Below are 16,403 nucleotides of genomic sequence, written 5' to 3' on the forward strand. Positions count from 1 at the left end.
GGTAATACCGCCCCTTTTCCGCCCCGTGACGTCGGGTGTGACGTAAACAATGTCCCCTCAGCAGAGGGCATCTAGCCGCGACCGATATTTTTGCCTTTTTCTTTACGCCAAATAATTATGTATAGTTTAAGATGGATTAGTAAATATTCACAAATGGATGGTATATAAAATTATAATAATCCATAAATAAGTGATCAAGTGAAAAAGTACGGGATATGCAAGTAAGTCATAAAAAAATAAATAAATAAATTAGACTAACAATACTAGTAGGAGTAAAATTATTAGATGAAATGTACAGTTGCGTTTAACAAAAGAAGTATACATATTAAATACTAGACAATTATATTAGAAAATGCACTGAGCAGGTCCGTTATTACAGAAATGTAGGTTTAGATAGAACTCTGAAAATTATGTTAAGTAATGTAAGCTAGGCCTTAGCTAAGGTTAAAGTTGATTCAGATGAAACAAGGTAATATGTTTGTGATGGGTGGATAAGGGAAATGTTTACATGCCGCTCTCTCCTTAAGGTGAATAGTCAAGAGTTTGAAATCGATATACTGTTTCACTATAAAAAGAAGGCTGGTTCTAGTTTTTTGTTCTGAGTACTGAAACAGCATAGATACTCAGTGCAGCTTATCAGTTTTTATAGCACTCATTTGTGGGTGGCATGAGTAAGTAGTGTATAACGTCTGAGTTAAGCTTGTAAGCTAAGGACAAATAATAGTTGAGATGCTTTATTTTGAAGAGAAGGGTTGGAAGAATCGGGTGTACCTTTCCTTTAAGGGGTATCTAGTTTGCTGTCCTAAGAGTAACATGATGATATTCCTGTTTTGGTATTGTAAGCTGAATGTACAGTTCCTTTTTGAGAGTGCCTGTATGTCATTAGAACCCCTTTGTCCGTAGCTATTTGTGCATGAGGTGTTATGAGTCTGAAAACTTTTCCATCAGCAGTACATCTTGTTGACTTTGGTCTTCAGGTTTCTCCTGTGGTACTCTTAAGGTCAGTGTGTGGTCCACCCACGGTGCAAAGTACGTAAGTGCGAAGGTATTTTCATTCATCAAGTTCAGGGGACGAGATGGTAATGGTTGTCTTCCTGACCTGTGTACTTGTCTATCCTTTAACTTCATTCTGTTATTTTGTCACTTTTATGTGGCATTTTGTTACCTGATGAGCCAAATGTTTTGTTGCTATTTGCTCATTTAGTTTTGCTTGAAGAAGAGAAAAGCCTGTGGACTTTGCTTTAAGTTAACTTTGACAGGCTGATATCTGAACATTTTCTACTGGCATCAGTCCTGAATCATCTAGTATGAAACTGAACTGCTTGATATGCATCTTCCTGTTTTGGACTACCTCCGTTTTCATTTTTTGTGACTGGATTTACTTCAGGTATGTCAGCAGAGTGTCTCTGGACCATTGACTAAGTAGTAAGTTGGACAGCGCAACCATTGACTAAGTAGTAAGTTGGACAGCGCAGTGGTGCAGCTATAGCATTGGCACCTCACAGCAAGAGGTTTTCTGGTTCGATCTTTGGCTGGAGTGCCTCCTGTGTGGAGTCTGCATGTTTTGCCTGCGTTCGTGTGGGTTTCCTCCAGGGGCTCCAGTTTCCTTCCATGTTACAAAGACATGCATCTGAAGCATTTCTCCCTGGTCCTCCGCTGAAAGTTGGCTTCGCTCCAAGTTGGACTTTCCCGGTTAATAAATGTTAAATAAAAAAATAAATAAATAAAAGTAGTTGGTGCAGAGGGTTACATCTGTGAGCTGTTAACAAGCTAATTCCTTGGTACATAGTTTGATTCCCTCGGCATGCATTTGCCTGCAGTGACCTTGAGCAAGTCACTTAACCAGACAGTGCTTGGGAGCAGCTGGGATTTTGGGCTAAGCTCCTTAATGTTTTTCTGGGTTGCAAGTCTTTTAATTAAAATACAGGAGTTGCCAGCTTGCCTGTTGATTGTTTGGATTGTTCTCATATCTTTCTTCAATCTCAGTGGTGCCTTTGTGGCATTGTCGTCTTTGGATCATAGGGTCATTTCTTTGCCTCTTTTGGATGTTCATGTACCTTCCACCTATGCCATTTTGTTTAGACTACTTTTGTTTCAGCCTTTGGCACCATTGGTCTTCTGTCCTGTATCTGTCTTGGTTTGACAGCTGTTTCTGTCCTCTATGTGGTTTTATCCTCTGTTGTCTGACATTCAGTGCAGTAGTCCTTTCTTTCATCCCTGGTTGCCTCATTTTTGTTACTTTGGATACGTTTCTCTTGCATTAGCAGATTGTCTTGAGGCTGTTCAGTCAGACTTGAGATTTCTTCATCACTCATCCTGTAATTATAGGTGTTTGACATTTGGTAGTTTTGACGACTTCAGTTTAGATTACTTCTGTGTTTGCCACTGGATTGTTATTGTTGGACGATGGCTGTGCCTTCATTGAACAGGACATTTTATGTTTTATGTGTTTGGTTGCTCGTGTTAAATTATTGAGGCAATTTGTGGATGTGTTATTTTATTGAGGTAGTTTGTGGATGTGTATGTTTCAGCTTTTATTCCATTCAGTGTTACTTGTCACTTAAAATGCCAAGATGTGCTTTAGTTTTATTCATTTTGTTCTTTTTTTAAGCTTTTCCAAAATGCACATTTCCTTTTGTCCTTTGGCCTGTGTGACCGTCTGCAGAGGGCCTGTGTCTCCATTTCTCCTCCATCACCTTCTGAGCAGCTAGCTTATGCCCTCTGGAGTGGGACACCAACAGATGGCTGATGGGAGTATTTTTCTAGCTTTAGAGGTGGAGGGAGAGAAGATGTAGGCAACTCAACCCTGTGTCATCCACTCCTGGCTGCAGTAATTTAGGGTGAACAAAATAAACTTCCCATGAGGAGAGGTGTGCAGTGATGTAAGCTTGCACCCCTGTAAACTCTTGCTTGTGATGTATTGATGTCCACGACTCTGGGTACGTATGCATTTGATAGTGCTGTACTCCAGGCTCTGTTAACAACATTGTGGCTCTAAAAAATGGGCCCCCCTTCTCTGATAGGCAAATTGGCTATAAACTTTACAAGCCTAACCCCCTCCCCCCCCGGCTAGCTTTCTAACTTCCCAGGTCGTTACTCAGTCAGTCAAAAGCAGACACTGTACAGTTTTACCAACTTTAAAAATGCTTATGTTCTGCAGTTTTTGTCTTGTACTTGAACTTAAGCTTTCTTCAGTATTTATCCCATTTTTGTGACCTTTTCAAAGTGTTCATAGGTAGGTACTAGGCTATTGGCCTTAGGGCCTATATAAACCTAGCCAAATGGTACCCTGGCTTTTGCCACCCAAGAAAATTATGTTCCTGTGCCCCTGTCAAGCAAAGCCACAGAAGTGATCCCCGGGGTGAATTTCCTATCTCCCATTCAATCATCAAGATTTTTCTTGAAGAGTGCTCATGAGGAGCTTTGTTTGATATAGTTAGGTTAAAACAGACACACACAATAAAAATTAATCTTTATATTGTTCTTAATAGTATGTTTATTGATTTTTCTTCTTTAGTGTACAGCTCCCCAGTGTGCTCTAACAGTTGTCATTCAGGTGGAACCTACTTTAATTTCTCTTAATATCAAGGAATATAGCTCTTTTTTTCCTGCAGGATTAATGGCAGTTGTTTGCTGCTAAAGAAGCTCAGTATTTGCTCTTTGTCTGTTTGAAGAATGCCCTATTAGCAGTGTCTGGTGGTGGCCATAGTTGGTCGGGGGTGGTAAGCTGGTTGCTTAGATAGGTGTGGAGAAGAAGGTGATATATTGCTTATCTGAAGAGGTCATGCTGGCCAAAAGGACCATAACATTTAAAAAAAATTAGCATTTTTGAAAAGTTTAAAAATGAATGCCAGTGATGGCAAATAATTGGCATCTGGTGAAATGAGCCTGATCTGTGTACCTTTTAGGTTTTCGGGAGAAAAAAAACTGCTCCAGCCTTTTAGTTCATCAAGGAAGAAGCTACATTTAAAAGACTAAGGGGCTAATTACAGATGTTTGAGGCACTTTTCCTGCAGGCATTTGAAGGGACTAAAGGAGCAGTCCAGCTTCACTTGGAATGAGCTTTGTTTTTTTTTTTTTTTTTGTTAGGTGGCTCACAATCAAGTGTGCAACCCCTAGACCACAGTGTAGTTTGAACAGCAGTAAAATAATGTGCATGGTTTACTGTATCAAAACCTTTAGCTGCTTACCTCAGGCACAGTGCTGATATTGTTAGTGTCTTCAATGATTTATAGTTGCTGAGGTGAGAATTGTGGGTCTTTTAAATGTCTGGGTCTGTTAATGAATCATGAATCATCCTGAACTGCACCATTATCATGTGACCTATGGAATAGTTATTCATTTATTGGAGATGACTGTTCACTTATTACTTAAGGTCCTGGGCAGCAAATCTTCCTAGTAAGTTCTTTACAGGCTGTCATGATTTGTTATTTACATATGCAACTTCCTTCAATAGTTTAGTTGCATGCCCATCTGTTATCCCAGTATGGCATTAACCCCATTACCTCTTAATAGGCACACATACATTTCATTACAAAATTAAACTATATCAGAGTCTTTATTATTCTTCCTGTCTCTTTGTTTTCAGTTTATCTCCTTTTTTCACTTACGCACACAAAGAAGTCTATATTTTCCCTATTTGTTCTTTCTTCCAAATTTGCTTTAGCTTTCTTTACATCATTTGCCTTTTTTCCTCACATCTTCATGCTTGTTGCACGGGTTGTTCTTTTCCTGTCTAGGTATTTTTATGTGATGTGCTTTCCTTTGCCCTTGCTGTTTCTTGTATTTTTAAAAACCCTTTACTATGTAAATATTTGTTTTAGGCAAACATACATTAACAGAAAAGAAAAACTATTTTAATTTTTTTTTCATTTAAATGCAGTATACATCACATATATTTTCTTTGTTACTGTCATCATTCCAACGTTACAGAAAAATTGCTGAATTCTGCCTTCCCTTAAACCTCGCTCCTCCATCCTGAACATTATTATGCAGGAAGTGTTCCCACAGTTTCCATTTACTTCTGTGTAATTTGCTACCTCCCTTTTCTAAAGATCCCTCTTCAGTTTTTTTATTTCTTTTATAATGTTCAGTTTCTCAAATACAGTTTGGTGTAGTCTTTGATTTCAATTTTCTAGTAATTGCTTTCTTAGTAGCCAACAGAATTAACCTTAATAAGGCCTTGTTATGTTTAGGCAAGTCGTATCCTGTATCCCAGCTCTAAAGAATCAGTTCCTTACTTAAAACCATTTGCTGACCCAGTGTTTCTTACTGAGTACTCTATGTAGGAAATTTAAAAAATCTGCCTGTTTATTGTACTCCCAAAACTTATGTTCCCAGTTCTCTTATTCTCCATCACTCCTCCAACATTTGCTATCTACCTGAGAAAAAAATTCTGCTTGGGAAATAGCTATGTAAACATTTGCAAGCAAAGATGCCAAATCTTCTGGACTTTGTTGCATAGTTGGGAGCCATACATATGTCTCTCCATTGTTTCCTTGTAAATTGGGAAGAAAGACTGGAAAACCATTATTTTATATCCTTCTGTGATTGATTCTTATAGTTATCATGCAGTATTTTATGTGACCTACTAATTATCCATTTTTTTAACAGCTGCATCTGTTCTATATTCAAATAAAAACTCTACCAGAACAGGTATTTCATACCTTTCCTGCTTATGTGCTCCCATTGTCTTGGTTCCTTTACTAGGTTTCTCCACCAAATTCCAGCCCCCTCTTGACTATTTTCTGTAACCCTACTGCATTCATCCCTGTTGGCAAAATCTCCTTTCTCCACTCTTGTACTGGCTTAGTTCTTAGAGTACTTTCTGCTACTTTATGAATGTAATATTCTGTACGGTTGTTATTCTCCTTAAGGATATGCATTCAAATTTCTACACTCTCTCCTTGCTGTCTCTGTCTCAGATTTCCCACTTACTTCCTCTTGTATTTTGAGGTCTCCTCCTTTTTATCTTTTTCCCATGTTTCTGGTATTCCCTCTTGTTTGTATCTGTTTTGTCTGCCAGCATTATTGCTTGCAATTCCATTTTCTTTCCTAGGCCTTTTGCATTTCTCACTTAAACCCTTCACCTTCTTTTGTCTCTTCTTTTCATACACAGCCCATGCTCTTCATTAAGTGCATTTCTACACTGTCTGCATGTTTTTTATTATTATTGTATCCTAGTCATCATCGGCTTCAGCTCCCAAATTTGTTTTACAGTTGTTTTGTTGCTGCTTACATGCCACATTTTGCTTGCCCTTTCACTCTGTTTAAAAAAGCATTATTAGTTTGACATAATTTTTTTCTTCCTGATTTTATTTATTTATTTTGTTTATTTCTTTGACATTTGTTGACTGGGTTAGTCCAACTGGGACTGAGCCCTTTTTCAGTGGAGACCTGGGGAGAAAAGCTCCACAGTAAAAACATATAATTAATGTAACATATAACATCATAAATTTTTTAATAAAGATGTGCCTCTTGAAACCAGATAGCATCATTGTATGAGGCAGAGAAAATGTCTTTGCTGTTTATCTTCACATAGCTTTAACCTCCTCTTTTTCTTTCCTAAACATATTTTGGGGGGTAGTGGCAATATTTCTGAGAAGGCTGCCTTACATCTGGGCTGCTGAGCTGTCATAACCACTTTTTTGGTTCTTTTTCTGTGGCTCTTCTCTGTTTCCTCATGCTTAATTTTTGCTACCAACAAAAGTTATTATTTTTCAGCATTCTTTGAGAAGCTTTCTCCTCTCAAGGTATGCTCTGTCCAGTTTTGGGCAAAGCCTTGTTTCACTGTTAATCTGTCCCCCACCTTTTTTGCAGTCATGTTCTTGATTACTGTTGCATCTTTTTATCTCTCTATCCTATGTCATTGTTACTAAAGTGTTACTATTAATTTGTGTACTTTGTGCTCTTTTCTGCTACATTTGTAACTAAACTTTTAAGTACTTGTGAACTGTACATTGCTTTTTACCTTCCTCCTCTGATGTTAAATTTTTTTGTAAATGCCTTTATTGCTGTGTCTTCTTTTGCTACTTTTTCCTTTCTGTACATCTTGCCTTATTTGTGTTGTATATTTATAGATGACTGGTGAGTTGCTTGCAGAGTAGGAGGTACTGGGGTACACAAAATGTATGGGAAGTTCATGCAAACCTTTAAGTTTAAAGAAATAAGTTTGTAATTCCACAACCAGATTTAATGATCCAACATTACTGTGTTACCAGACTAAAGCTTATCTGAATATTGTAATGTGCTTTGAGCAGATGCCTCATGAAGGGGACATCCACTGTTGCCCAAGAAAGTGTTGCAGGGTGGCACTGAATAATTTCATTTGGTCAGAACGTGTGGTATGAGATACCCATTTGTCGTGGTGAAGTAATCAGCTTGGCTACGTGTACTGTGAATTTAGAAGCTTTAGCGAAACAATGAAAGTTTCTTACGTTCAGGCATTTCTTCATGGTGAAGCTTATAGCTGATCCCCCCCCCCACCCTGTGAGTAGATGCTATTGAGTGTGAAACACTGATTGTTTCATTAAACTGTTCTTAATTTAGAGCAGATTTAGCAGAGTAATTTATTTGGTTTGCCTATTTTTCTGTTTCTCTGTGATTTTTAAATATGTGTTTTGCAATAAGTTGGAATATTCAGCTGTAACCCATTGGTCCAGAAGTTTTGTAAGCTATCATTTGACTTTTTGATGTGTTTTTTTAAGGCTGAGTGTATGGTTATCTATTTCCTTTACTAAACATGGTCTCTGATGTCGTGTACAAAAATGTTCAGATGTCACTGATTCTCTTTAAAAGCGCACTTAATTTGCTTGCTTCCCCTTTAACTTGACGCTTCTTTACTCCTGTACAATTTTGTGAATTGAGAGTTTTGATACGATGACCTCTATGTATGATCTGTTTGTTTTGTGTTTATTTTTTTGTCTTTCCCAATACATATGTCAAACGTGCAAAAATGTAAGATTTATATTAAGGTTAAAGTTTGTAGCGATCTATCAAAATTTCTAAAGTAGTTTGCATTTGTATTTTAACTTCTGTAGTACCCACACCTCCAGGTTGGTGGCACAGCACGAAGCATCAGAGACTCTCCATGCGCAACTAACAGTGGGTAAAACTGCCTTCCAGTTTATAGCCTGCTACAGACCACCCTCCCAAACCCAGGAACCCCACTCGGCCTTCCTGAGAACACTGGAAAATATGAAGGTCTCTCCAAACACCATTATATTGGGCGACTTCAACTACCCAAACATAGACTGGGAGCATTACTCTAGCTCCAACACCCTAGCCCAAAGGTTCCTAGAATTCATAAACTCAAATGTTATGGAACAACTTGTTACCACTCCCACAAGAGGGGAAAACATACTGGACCTGATCATCACCAACATGGGGACTCTATGCTCCAGACCAGAAGTGTATCCCTCATTGGTAAGATCAGACCATAAACTAATCCAACTGGATATTCACATCCTGACCCCACCCCCTGCCCAGAAAACCACAGTGAAAAACTTCTCTAAAGCAAATTTCACACTCCTCAAAACCGAGGTGGAATCCTTCAAAGCCCCCGGGCCTGTGGAAAACACGGCCCAGACCGCAGAATCCTTTATAAATGCATTTTATGAACACCTTCAGGAATGCATGGATCATGCAATCCCAAATAAAACCAAGACCCAGTCCTCCAACGGCAGACGTCCTGTCTGGTGGACCCCAGCCATAAACAAACTATACAATAGAAGGAGGAAGCTACTACATGATAGAGCAAAATCCCAAAAAGGGAAGGCATCTCTGATCAGTATTAGCAAAAAACTATGGGCACTCATAAAATCGTCTAAGGCCAGCTTCGAGAGAAAAATTACACAGGACATTAGGATAATCACAAGGCTTTCTTTAGTTATGTTAGGAACCTGGGTGGGAATTCCCAGATATGCTCAGAATTGGTCCAAAATGACAAAAAATACACCGAACCCACAGACATTGCCAACATCCTAACTGACAGGTTCAGGGCAAACTTCTCCCCCCCCCCTCCACCAAAAGGGCAAATATCTATCCCAGCAGAGTGCTGCCCCCCTGACATCTCAGATGCTCAGGTAAGAGCCGCCCTCTCCAAAGCAAAAAACACAGCATCAATGGGACCAGACGGTGTCCCGGGCTGCGTCCTACATGAACTCCAAGAAGAGCTAAACCCAAACATAAAACTACTGTTCAGTCTCAGCCTTACTACAGGATATGTACCCAAAGAGTGGCGTACAGCAACAGTGGTCCCTCTCCACAAAGGTGGTGCCTCAACGGACCCTGGAAACTATCGCCCCATAAGCCTGACTAGCTTGGACTGCAAAGCTATGGAAAGGATCATCATGGACCTCATAAATAAAGATATTGGGGACCTACAGACACTGGATCCTACCCAGTTCGGCTTTGTTAAGGGCAGATCCTGCCTCTTAAACCTGGTCGACTTATTTGAAACCGTCACCAAGGCCATTGACGAAGGGAAGGTGGACCACACAGCCTACCTGGCCCTCGCAAAAGCCTTCGATACAATACCCCACTCGGGCATTATAGATGAGCTCACCAGCTTAAATATAAACCCCTATGTCACTAGATGGGTTGCAAACTGGTTCAAGGACAGAACCCACATGGTTAGAATTGCTGGAGCCATGTCAGACTCCAAACCAGTTACAAGTGGCGTCCCACAAGGCTCAGTCCTGGGACCTCTCTTGTTCGGTATATATTTCTTGGAGGTACAGGCCAACACTGAAGGACTGTGGCTGACCAAGTTCGCAGATGACTGCAAACTGGGCGCCATAATCGACTCTCCAGCCGACACAAGCATCCTCCAAAAGGGCCTCATAGAAACAGACAACTGGTGCCAGAGCCATGGCCTCAAGCTAAACGCCAAAAAGTGTATAGTCATCCCCTTTGGCAAAAACAAAGTGCCCACAAATTACCACATAGGTGGTAATCCATTAAGTACAGAAGAAGTAATTAGGGACCTGGGGACCCAAGTTGATAGCAATCTCTCATTTGACAACCACGTGGCCAAAGTGGTTAGAAAAACATTTTATATAGCCCACCTAATCATGAAGGGATCATGGGAGGTCATCGTGCCTCTTTACTCATCCCTCATCAGGCCCATAATCGAGTACAGTGCCCATTTTGGGATGTACCTTACCATACACCTGCAGCAACTGGAAAGACCCCAAAAGTACCTCACCAAGAGGATCAAAGGGCTCAAACAGATGCCATATGCTGCCCGGTTAAAGAAACTCCAGCTCTGCTCAGTGGCATACCGCCTGTTAAGAGGCGATCTGTGCCTGACGTATAAAGCCATGTCCAACCCGGAATTAAGGGACATGCTGCACCTCAAAAAATCCAAATCCCATCGAGCTACCCGCTCGAGAGACTTGAACGTCAGCACTGAAATAAACAGGACATGCTGGAGGGACAGATTCATAACCCAGAGGCTCCCTTCACTCTGGAATAAAATCCCAGTCCAGGTTAGGCAGAGTCCCTCATTGACTCTCTTCAAGAGGAATCTTGATGAGTGGATGGGAGATCGTAGGTTTTCCCTGGGTATCACTTCTGTGTCACTGTTAGACAGAGGCACAGTATACTAACCTCGAAAAAGGGCATAGCAAAATTAATTTAAAATGGGTGGCGAAAGCCAAACATACTCTGGCTAGGCTTATAAATGCCCTAGGGCAGATAGCCTAGTATGAACCTATGAACTGTTCGTTGTGTTATCATTTAATTGTTTGGCAACATGAAGTGGATTTTGGGGGAAGCTTTGAATATAAGGGAGGAGACGTATGTTAATTAGTTTGAAAAGAAAGTAGCAAGACATTACTCTACCCTACATGTAAGCAGTCTGTATTCTGCAAAAGCAGACAATGGTTCTGTGTTCAGCTAAAAAAAAAAAAAAAGTACTGGTTTTATTTATAGTGACTTGGAATATAGTGCTCCAATAGGCAGGAGCTTTTCTAAAACCCCAGAACAGACTCCTGTGAGAATACAGATAATTGTCTCTGATACAATGACTATGAAATTGCAAGAACTTAAAAGAAGCCATTGTTGACAGGCCTGTGTGGTAAAAGCCTTGAGGACACAAAGAACTGGACTTGCCCAGGCAACAAATCTCTGGTTAATGTGATTGGGGACATATGGTTGTTTATATGTGTTTGTTTACTATCTCTTTTTAGCCATGTAATGGTTATTATTGTAGCCTATGTCTACTGTACTTCTTTTGTGCAGTTACTCATTTAATGCACAGTCTCTCTTGCTTTTCACTAAGCTTGTTTAGTAGAATATGTAACTATTGTTGCAGAGCTTCTTGTTCTGTAGGGCATTGTGGTAAAGTAGGAGTCAACTTGAATCAGTTGAGTTACTTTATCAGCAAACTGTAAATGAAGTGGTCTGAAACACTAGAACACAGAGGTGATACAGTGATTGGACTAACTTGCATTTGATAGCACAGCCTTGTTGAGTTTTCAGACCACATGACACCATCATTAGAAGCTGTTAAGTTGCTGATGATGTATACATTGCCTTAGTACATTCCTATGAATAAGAAGATACAAGTCCATGTATTTACCGGAAGAAGGGGAGAGGCTTAATGGCAGAGATCCTAACCTAATATAAAAAGTTACTTCACCAATGATGTGCTTGAAACATTTGTTTTGTTGTAGATGGAGGAAACTGGAGCAGGCTAGTTCAAGTTGTTTAGCTTGCTTTTTGTTTTGCAAATAAATCCCAGCAATTTGCCATGGCAGGGCTACAGAAGCAGATGTGGTGATGTGGAAATGAAGGTGCTGGCTGTCATGGTTGGCACATAGGGTGCCATGTAGTCCTGGCATGGTGTGATTGGCATGTATGATGGCACTGTGCAGTGCTGGTGTGGTTGACATGGATGATGGCACTGCAGTGCTGGCATGGTGTTATGGTTTGCACATATGAGGGCGCTGTGCAGTGCTGGTGTGGTGTTATGGTTGGCACGTATGATGAGGGCGCTGCACAGTGCTGGCATGGTGCAGTGGTTGGCAGGTTAGAGAGCTCTGTGCAATGCCGGCTTGGTGTGGTGGTTGGCATGTCATCGATTTTGGGTGTAGGGCTTGCACAGTACTGTGGATTGGCATACTGGGTAGTAGTCCCTATTCAGCCTGGAGATAAGAGGGTGTTTTCAGCTGTAGAGAGACTGTACTCATTCTGTTAGAAGAGCTGGCGCAGAGTTGTAGAAGGGTGGGTTTATGCTAATAGTTGAGGTTGTGATTCAGGAAGAGCAGTACTGATCCCTTCTTTAAGAGTGCAAAACTAGAATTTATTCTTTGTTCTTAAATACGTACTGGAGGGTTTATGGGAGGGCTGCCAGGAGTAAGTACAGAAAGCATGTGACCTTGCTCCAGACATTTCAAGGTACAGTATAGAGTCCCAAAACTGCTGCTGTTTGCCAGGTTAATCTTTGTATTTGGGGAGCGAATTTAATCTTTTTGTATTCGAGGGGTGAGAGTTATGCTTGCATTCTCATTGTCTGATGTATTCAGTGTGTGTGTAGGATGTGTCTACTGTTCTGTTTGTCCTGAGCCTGTCTTTGATATTCTGTCCATAAATCCAAGTGTCTGGTTTGGGGTTGTGACCATTTCTTTGTTTGCAAATGATGGTATCTTCAACTTCAACTGACTGCAGTATCTGAGTGTGCACTGAAGTAGATATTATGACAACTGGTGCTTCCGAATCTGATTTCTTGGGTGTGCCTCAGAAAGGAGTAATTTACTCTCCTGCAGGTGAGGGAAAAGTAGCTACTTTTGGTAGAAGAATGTAAGTATTCATGAGTGAGAGTAGATGGGCTAGGAGATTGACTTGCAGATGTGTGATATGAGTGCACAGGCAAAAGCACTGGAGATACTGAACTGTTATAGGATTAAGCTCCCCTTTTAATAGTTAGTATGTATCCTCGTCCTTATCATCAGCTTTAAGGAGTGACCTAAAGAAAGAATTCCCACTGAAGCAAGTGGTTAGAAATGAACTCCTTTAGTAGGGTAGCTGGGCTCACTCAGTGTGATAGAATGTAGAGCTCTGCAGTCTTGGAGGATCCTGAACTACAACCACTTCTTATCTGCATTAAAAAAGGTCAGTTGAGTTGACATCTGTCCCCCTGGGTTTCCTCCCTTGGGAGGTATACCTGGCATGGCCCAGTTTGAGGAGGCTGCAGGGTGGATCAGGACACATTGGAGCTCTTGGGTCTTTCAGCTTGTGTAGAAATGCCTGGGGTTCCCATTGAATGATCTCGAGACTTGCTGAGAATTGGTATGTCACACACAACTCCAACCACTGATACCTTCATCCGAATAGACTGTTTTTAGAAACTGAATTTATTGATACAGAAATCACTGTAAATAAAGCTTGCTGGAGGATCACTTATACCCAGCGTGTGTTTTTTGTATGAAAACTTATGTGAAAGTAATTTGTTTTAATTAAAATGACTGGATCACTGTGCGGTGTTCATTGAGTTAGCATCCCACCTCTCAGATGGTCCCTGTTATTCAATGTTTGAATGCCCCTAAACTAGGTATGTGGACTGTCATAAAAATGGTTGAAAATCCTTTCCAGAAGTAGTCATAAACAGTGCTACACACAAGTTAAAAGCAGTAGACTACTGAGAGCAAATCTGCAGTTAAGTGTCAAACAAAAACTATACTAAAACAAAAAAAAAACATTGACCATGTCATTCTCTGTTGCTCCAACTATAAGCAAGAGCTTGGCATCTAGGTCCAAGGAAGTCATTGTTCCACCATAGTCAGCCCTCAGCAGGCCCATCCTTGAGTACAGTGCCCTTTTCGGTATGTACCTGACAAGGCACATGCAGTTATTGGAACATCCATAGAGGTTCCTCACAAAAAGAATACAGGGCGTAAACAACATGTCCAGTGCAGATCGTCTCAAAGCCCTATCTGTATACTGAAATTGATTCTCAACAGTCTGTAGTAAGTAAGCAATGTCTGGCATACAAGGCATCCTTGGATGCCACACTGGACCTTTTGCATGTCCGAAAACGAATAGCTACAGATCTACTTGAAGTAGGGATTTAAACTTTGCCTGTGACATAGATAGGACAAATTTTAGGAAAAGACTAATTATAGAAACGTTAAAAAAAAAGAACATTTTTGGAACTTGATAGAAATGGTAGGAGTTTGTGGTTAATTTCATGTCTTATACATATGATGGTTGCAAGGTTTTATGCCATTCAGGGTTTTGTATTTTTCAATGTGCCCTGTGTTTTCTGGTTGTATAAAACACTGTAGCAGCAGTCCTTTTAAAACGAGTTTCAAATTGTCATCTTTATGGTGTTTGTTCATAATTAATTTCACTACCTTGGATCTGTTGAGTGCTGAGAGAATGTTCAGCACTGCTGTAACTCTCACTTGGATTAAGTGATTATTATAGCAATAACCCACGCCTGGGTGTGGGTAATGCTAAATTTACCCATGGTTGGCGTTTGCCCTCGGGACCAAACAAAGCCAACCGTGGGTAAATTTAGCATTACCCACACCCAGAAGTGCGTTATTGCTATTATACCATGACATTATTTAAGAAAAGAAACTGTTACTTTTCTTAAATAATGGCATAGTATAATGCCTGTTTACTGCCCTTCCGCAGATGTCTGGCATCCGCGGCAGTTCTGATGTACTGCAGTACACAGTACATCAGAGCTGTGGGCAAAAGCAACGGAGAAAGCAAGATCTCCGTTGCTTTTTTTTAGTGTCTCGCTATGTTAAATGAGTTTAACATAGCGAGACAGTTTTAAAATAAGCAACGGACATCTCCGTTGCTTATTTTAAACTGTCTCGCTATGTTAAACTCATTTAACATAGCGAGACTAAAAAGCAACAGAGATCTTGCTTTCTCCGTTGCTTTAAACACTGTCTCGCTATGTTAAATGGGTTTAACATGGCGAGACAGCTTTAAAATAAGCAACGGAGATCTCCGTTGCTTATTTTAAAGCTGTCTCGCTATGTTAAACCCATTTAACATAGCGAGACAGTGTTTAAAACGAAGTTATACTAATGGAAAAAAGTCCGGGCGACCGGACCTTTTTCCATTAGTATAACTCGATTTACAACGGGCACGCTGGCCAATCAGCGTGCACGTTTTGGGGGGATCATGGTATAATGAAGATGAATGAAATGAATGGATGTACCAGGTTCCATCGTAATTTTGTTTGTTACTAATGTTATGAACATTGACATGGGTTTTATGAGACTTTGTAACACTTGTGAATGTTTTAGAGCAGCTAACTGCATGCCATGCAACTGAATATGCAGTATTTTCTATGCCTACTCCAAAAATGCAGACCTCAGAAGATTAATAACATGTAAGAGATTCTGTGGTATTGTCCAGTTTTGTCATTGAGTTCTATTACACAGAAAAGCAATATAAAGTTAGCTGTTCTTTGTTTTACAGCTAGTAATTATAAACTTGTTTGTGAGAGATTCTACATGTTAACATTAGAACAAGAATTTAAGTAGTTAGTGCTACTACTGTTCTAAGGAACTAGATAGAATGGCAGTGTCCAACACATTCTTGTCCCAATTCCATTTTAAACTGCTGTATCACAATGGACAGTTACTGACCCCTATTACGTCTCATGGATCACTCGTGTCTTCTTACTAATAAAGAAACTGCGAATTCAAGATATCCTGGATTGGATTTTACTTGATTTACTAAAGTTGAGATTTATTCCAGCAGACAGCTTTTTTTAAGTTTTAGTTTAATTCCAGTACTAGTTTTATATTGTTTCAAATCTGGGGAGTATTTTTGTATCATTCGTTCCACTGAGAACACCTGGTGGAAAGTTTCTTACAGTGTTTGGTTTTTGGCCTGTGTGTGACACTTGGCTTTCTAAAACTTCAAGGGACTCTGCGGAAATTGTCTTGTTAGTTACTGACCCCACTTTCTGCTTTGCTAAATCTGAGCTCTGTATAGCGTGTTAATTCATTGTATAATGGACATTTATTTCATTGGTTTGTTTTGGGATAGTCTGAATGTCTGTCTTTCTCAAACATGTTCAGATATCCTAGGTTAGAGGCATTCACACATTGTAAACAGCTGCAGCCGTGCTGACAATATAACATCGTGAACTGGAAATTTTAGAAACTTAAAGTATAATTGAAGCAACTTCACTTATCTTATGACATGCTGAATTACATTTGTTTGGTTTTAGTTCCGTGGTTGTAACTGCTCTTCAGCATCTCTTATCTTTGGCTAATATTTCTCAAGGGAAAATTAACTTGAATTAGAATGTTGCTGTATTACTTCACACTGTTTCAAGGGTTCCCCTTCACAATCTCGAATTACTGAATGCTCGAAATTCAGTAACTCGAGACTGTAAAGTCGAAAACCCATAAGCGCAAATTCAA

The 16,403-nt window shown here is 40.0% G+C and overlaps 1 protein-coding gene across 2 annotated transcripts in view; it reads left to right on the forward strand.

Moving 5' to 3' along the window:
* Window positions 1–68: 68 nt before the first annotated feature.
* The window catches only part of TAF6 (TATA-box binding protein associated factor 6), a 1,437,250-nt gene continuing 1,420,915 nt past the window's right edge, over window positions 69–16,403 (forward strand). For both annotated transcript variants that reach the window (XM_044077259.1, XM_044077258.1), the window contains exon 1: window positions 69–221. The gene's annotated coding sequence lies outside the window, so the exon portion shown is untranslated. The remainder of the gene's footprint in view (window positions 222–16,403) is intronic.

This window comes from Protopterus annectens, chromosome 7.part0 (genome assembly GCF_019279795.1).
Source record: "Protopterus annectens isolate FY-2018-M chromosome 7.part0, PAN1.0, whole genome shotgun sequence".
NCBI lineage: Eukaryota > Metazoa > Chordata > Ceratodontiformes > Protopteridae > Protopterus > Protopterus annectens.